A 6,530-nucleotide genomic window follows, 5' to 3' on the forward strand; every position below is an offset into this window, starting at 1 on the left:
CCAATCAATAAGCCTCCTTATAGGCTTTCAAAAGTTGAGCGGAAAGAGGTGGCAAAGCAAGTGGAAGAGCTTTTGGAAATGGGATTCATACAACCAAGCCAATCACCTTTCGCCTCACTGGTTTTATTGGTGAAGAAGAAGGATGGATCTTATAGAATGTGCATTGATTATAGGGATCTCAACAAGATCACTATAAAGAATCGATATCCCATTCCAATGATTGATGATTTACTTGATGAATTGAAAGGAGCAAAATACTTCTCCAAGATAGATCTCAAGTCCGTAAATAAGGATGAAAGATGGTGAATGAGTTTAAGAGAGCATTCCGGACTGAACGGGGTCTATTTCAATTCATGGTTATACCTTTTGGATTATTAAATGCCCCGGCCACATTTCAAGCACTCATGAATAAAGTTTTGAAGCCATTCTTTTACAAATAAGTTTTGGTCTTCTTTGATGACATACTTGTGTATAGCAAGTCAAGGGAAGAGCACTTATGTCACAAGAAGTGGAATACTTGGGTCACATTGTGAGCAATAATGGTATTAAGATGGATCCTAAGAAGGTACAATGTGTGAAAAAGTGGCCTACACCATCCAACACTACTCAATTAAGGGGATTTTTGGGATTATCATCCTTTTATCGGAGGTTCATACGTCATTATGCTCACATGGCAGCCCCACTTACAGATAGGCTTAAGAAGGAAGCATTTTTTTGGGATGCCATGGCCGATAAGAGCTTTCAAGAGCTCAAGCAAGCACTCATTTCATCTCTAATTTGTCTTGATTTTTCTAAGCCGTGGGAGAGGAATTGGTGCCGTGCTATATCAAGAACATGGGGTAGTTTCTTATGAGAGTAGAAAGCTTATTTGTATGGTGGGAATTTCAAAGTAAGGATCGATCATCGAGTACTCCAATTTTTCCTCACCCAACAAAACCTTTCTCCCAAGCAAAAGAGATGGCTTGCTACCTTGAAAAATTATGATTTCGAGATCTCTTACATGGTGAGAAAGGATAAGTTGCGGATGCACTTTCTAAGATGTGGGCTTGCACTATACATGCTAGCTTGCACTATACATGCTATTTCGGAGGTGCATTATGATTGGATTCATGAGATACAAGACGAGTATTTGGTGGATAACATGGATGGTCCAATGTTTTAGAAATTACAACAAGGGTTATGTGATGAATATCCACATTTTGAGGTGCACAATGGGTTGTTTTGGTACAAAGGAAAGGTCTATTTGGTTCCTCACTCATCCTTCAAGCTGAAAATCCTGCAAGAGATGCAGTCTTCACCAATGGCGGGTCATTTGGGAGGGTTCAATACCTATGATAAGATACGAAAGAGTTTCTTTTGGAAAGGACTTTGGAAGGATGTGCATGACTATGTGTAAAAGTGTTTGCCTTGCTAACAAAACAAGGATCCAAATCAATTGCCGGGAGGATTGTTGCAACCATTACCTATTCTCGAAGGAAAGTGGACCCACATAGCCATGGATTTCATTACTGGGATGCCCACTACTAAGCAAGGGTGGAATAGCATCTATGTGGTAGTGGACAGACTAACAAAGGTGGCTCATTGAAATCATATCCACAAAGGTGCAATATACAGCTTCTATGGTGGCTCAACAATTTATGGAGCATGTGTTTAGGTTGCATGGAATGCCAAAGCAAGTGGTGAGTGATAGGGATGTCAAGTTCATGAGCCATTTTTGGAAGAGTGTCTTTGATTCCATGGGGATCACACTCACTCCAAGTAGAGCCTATCATCCGCAAATAGATGGCCAAACCGAGAGGGTGAACAAGTGGATCGAAATCTATTTGAGACACTATTATTATGACACCCAATATTCATGGGATAAATGGCTGCACTTAGCTGAATTTTGCCATAACAATACCTATCACATGAGTATTAGTGTGTCTCCATTTGAAGCCATGTATGGGTATAAGGTGTTTGTACCTTCCATTGCATTCAATGAGGAAAAGGTGAATCCTCAAGCCAAAGAGGAGATTGAGAAGATGTGTGCAATATTGAAAAGGTGCAAGGATAACATGGCTAAGGCACAAAACCAAATGAAGCAATAGGCTGATGAATCAAGGAAGCATGTGGAGTTCAAGAAAGAGGATTATTTATTCCTATAAGAATCCCTAAGTCAAGGTATGCTTCTTTGAAGGGAGACACCACACAATACAATGCTTGCTCATCGCTTTTATGGACCATACAAGGTGTTGAGAAGAATTGGTGAAGTAGTCTATCAATTGTTATTACCTTCTACCACAAGGATCCACAATGTGTTTCATGTGTCACATTTGAAGAAGTATGTGGGGCCTCAATGGGAAGTGATTGATGAATTGCCTCCAATGGATGAAGAGGGAATGATTCAATATGTGGCAGAGAAGGTGATTGGAATGAGGAAAAGACACCTTCGTAATAGGTCTATTATTGAGTACCTGGTGAAGTGGAGAGGCTTACCTAATGAAGAAGCTTCTTGGCAGTCCGAAGGCTTCATAAGAGACCATCCGAAGCTTCTACTACAGGCAAGAGTCAAAGCGGATGAAGTGGTATAGTTGTTCGGTGTCTTTGGATAGCTATTTGCATGGATTTGGATGATGATATGAAGGATGCCATTGTTGTAAATTTACTATATGGACAGCCATAGTCATTGGTATACTTCACTATTCATCAATCAAGTTCAACAAGAATCCATGGGCTTATGGATATCATAGAGGGCAGTCCATATGTACATCAAATAAGTGGACAGCTCTATGTGGAGATTTATTGTGTAAGACATTTTTCGAATTGCAACAAATGTACTTCCACATTCATGAGGGAAGTAAAGAAGAATTCATACAGCCCATACATTACTCCATACATGGTTTCAAGGATGAAACCTTTGGGTGGGGATTATTTGTAATGAAAGGGGCTTGATTTTGTACATAAGGAGAGCTCATGGGCATGGATATAGCCGGGCAAGTACGAGGCCCAACATTAATGAGTGTGAAAAGGTGGGCAAGTATATAAGTGAATATTGTAACTAGGGGCATTAATCGCTTTTGATGACTAATAAAATTATATTTTCTTGGAGCTCTATGCTTCTATGGCTATGGTGGTACTCTCTTGAGTGCATGTGGTACTCCATCATGGTGACACCCTCAACTAACCAATGGAAATCCTCATCGCATGTGACGTGTGTCTATGAAGATATTATGGTGCCTCTAAAGCCCTCACAAAGTTCTCTATGTAGAGATGAAATTCATGATACCCATGTCTAACTTGTGTGAAGTCTAGGTAAATGGGCAGATGATGCAGTTGATCTCCTCCTAGGCTATACTCTAAAGGGGGAACACGGTCATCCAAAGACCATGCATGTCAAACCATGTCATGACCTATGAGTGCCAAGACCTGTTATGGCACTCCAATGCAACCTACCTAGAAGATGGCATCATGGGTAGGAGATCTCTATGAGACTCTATCTAATGTGTACAAGCTATTTAGAAGACTCAAATGCCATCTTGGTGGGGTAGGTAATTTCTATCCAATGTTTGTATGGAAGGGAAATGTAGGCGATTGTCTAGAAGAGGGCATTAATGACAAATGGTGTGTTGCCCCAAACTCTACCAATACTATCTCATGTGGTAGAGAGGATTTATGCGTAAAAACATCATCACTTGCACCCTTTCATCCTCCTCCAATCCTCCCCAAAATGGATCCCCATACATCATAGTTAGCCTCATTAATGTGTCACCAAATATGCAACTCTTCATGTTCCAAAAAATGGGTGTGGAAGCACTACCACTCTAGTTGAGCTAGCACAACATATCCTCTTACAAGCGGGCATGGGTAGCAAGCACATGGTGAAGAAAGGACCAATGAAGGTAATCCCTAGATAGATATATGATGTAACTCTTCACCTTTATAAGAGAAAGAGTGTCTGAATACCACTAGATATAAGGTTTGAAGAGTGTCTGAATACCACTAGATATAAGGTTTGAAGAGTACATTCTTGGTTTTACCAAGATTCACTATGAGATCTCTCTGCTCACAAAAGTTTGAAGCGCATATAATGTTTGCAACCTTCTCTCTGAATTCGAGATGAGAACAATAGCATCTACATACAAGAGAATGGAGATTAATGTTTAGGCTAATAATGTAAACATATTGTCTAGGTAATTCCTCCTAAATTCTACTTGTCGGTGTGCCCCTTTTGCCCATGAGCTAACATGAGCCGCCTCCAAGATTGCTCCATATATCTTGGCCAATGTATGGCTAATAGCTAATGATTGTCAATAATGATTGTTCTTGGGCCCAAAGGGTCTCCTATATTCTAGATGGGGAAAACGGTTTGAGTAGTCCAAGATGGGGGAAAAACTCCTCACAGAGAGCCCTATTAAAGATGTGAGCTAGGATAGGAGCTAAGATCTGCCATGGCACCATGGACCAAATTATCCAATGCAAAGGTCTTCATGGTCCTTGACTATATATGTTGTGTAGCTTTTAATAGGGCATTTATGTGACATTAGGATTGGTAAAAAGGGTGGCAGATGTGGGGCATAGGATATGAGATATGTCAAGTAAGGGCCGATTTAGAATGTTATAGAGGTTAGGAACATAGGTTTCCCATATAGAAGGGTTGATGATGGAGATGTGTGGCTTCTTCTCTTCAAAGATGTGCCACGCATCTAGAGAGAGAGAGAGAGAGAGAGAGAGAGAGAGAGAGAGAGAGAGAGGGATGCAATCTAAGGTAGTGAGAAGGGGAAAGAAAGGATATGCTTTTATTTCATGAAAAAAGAGAGTGCTTCATATGTAGAAAAGTAGGTGTATGAGAGAATGACAAGTATATCACTTACCATAAAGAAGAGATTTCATAAAATTTTCTTGTAGCTTTGAAATGTTAGAAGTTTTGAAATATGCTCTTCAAATATAATCTTTAAAAAAAAATATTTTTGCAACAAAGTGGGATACTAGCATTTCTCCTAAATATACATAGGCCACCAAGCCTAACCTTAGTTTGCTACATGGTATCATTGATCAAGCCAAAAGGTCCATCCCTTTGGGGAGCCTGCCTAACAGAAGTTTGCTACATGGTATCATCAATTGAGCCCAAAAAGTCCATCCCTTTAGATAACTTTCCAATAAATTTCCTTTCGTTAAGAGAATCATATGTTTGATCTATTATCTCTCCCTTCATCTCAATTTCAATGATGTGAGTCACATGTAGTAGCACCAGCGAAGGAGAAAGCAAGGCAGCCCTAGCCCCAATTTGTGATGTTGAGGTCACCACCTTTGGGTGCATGTGGCATTCCCTCTTGCTTGACTTGGACATTACAAGTAGTCTGCCAATAATGAGGTACTCCTTAATCCTTGATGAGAAGCTATCTTCTATAATTATGGGATTTAGAACCATTGATGCGGTCTTGTTGATGCCTTTTCTCATTTGCTAAATTGGATTATTGAAGTGTCATGGATTGATGTCATGAATGATGCTCTACTTAACATGGTTTTTGCCATAAATGTAGTACCCAAAAACCAAGTCAAAGAAGCAAATGATTATAGCTCTCTAAACTTGTCTAGAATGGGGTGCTCAACCATGTGACTAGGGCATTTTGAGTGTAGGTTGACTATCTACACATCCACCAGCACCTCGCACTTGGCCTAATAAGAGTCCGCCCCTATATAGGAGGCTTTTACCTCTAAAATCTCTTGGCTTCCTCTCCCCAAGTTTTCTTCTAAAACTATATGAGAATGTTCCCATACATGAACAAGAAGGCATGAGGAGGAGAAGTGCTTTGAAGAGTATGGATCTATTTATTAGATAGCAATAAGTTCACTATGTTATGATTCACCAAGATTTAAAATTATAAATAAAGAAGGTGAAGGGGGTTGCCAGTCAAGGGGAAGAAAATTGGGGGGGGGTATTCCCCCCCACCCTCTACATCTTCTTTGCTTCCTCTTCCCTATGAGATACTATCACTAGATCCTCTAATATGGGGAGACCTTCTCAGACCCCTAAAACCACAACATACCCCAAACCTCATTATATGTGGGGACACACTAGATCTTCTTCGCTTCCTCCTCCGGCCCTATGGAATACTATTGCTAGATCATCCAATATGGGGAGAACTTCTCAGACCCCTAAAACAACAACATACCCCAAAAACCTCATTATATTTGGGAACACACTAGATCTTTGACACACACATGTACAAATGTTACCTTCAAAACTCTACGGTGTTTGTGCATATTTTCCTTGCTAGCCTTCCTTGTTGAAAGCAACTAACAATTTGCCCTTAGACTAGACTCTTTTTCTGAGGCCCCTAGACTAGCTTACAAAAATACATAGTTCACATTACCCAAAACTTGCACTTTTTAGTACTGTTATGTCTAGTACTAGCTACACAATCTAAGAAATAAAAGATACCCTAGGGGGATTCTTCCCATCGCTAGCATGGTGTACGATATGATTGCATAATAGCATATATCTACACCTTTCTCAGTTTGATTCCCTTAAAGATTATTTATGTATATTA

The sequence above is a fragment of the Cibotium barometz genome, chromosome 3, assembly GCF_041138505.1.
Source record: "Cibotium barometz isolate CiBa-2024 chromosome 3, ASM4113850v1, whole genome shotgun sequence".
In the NCBI taxonomy this organism is placed as follows: domain Eukaryota; kingdom Viridiplantae; phylum Streptophyta; class Polypodiopsida; order Cyatheales; family Cibotiaceae; genus Cibotium; species Cibotium barometz.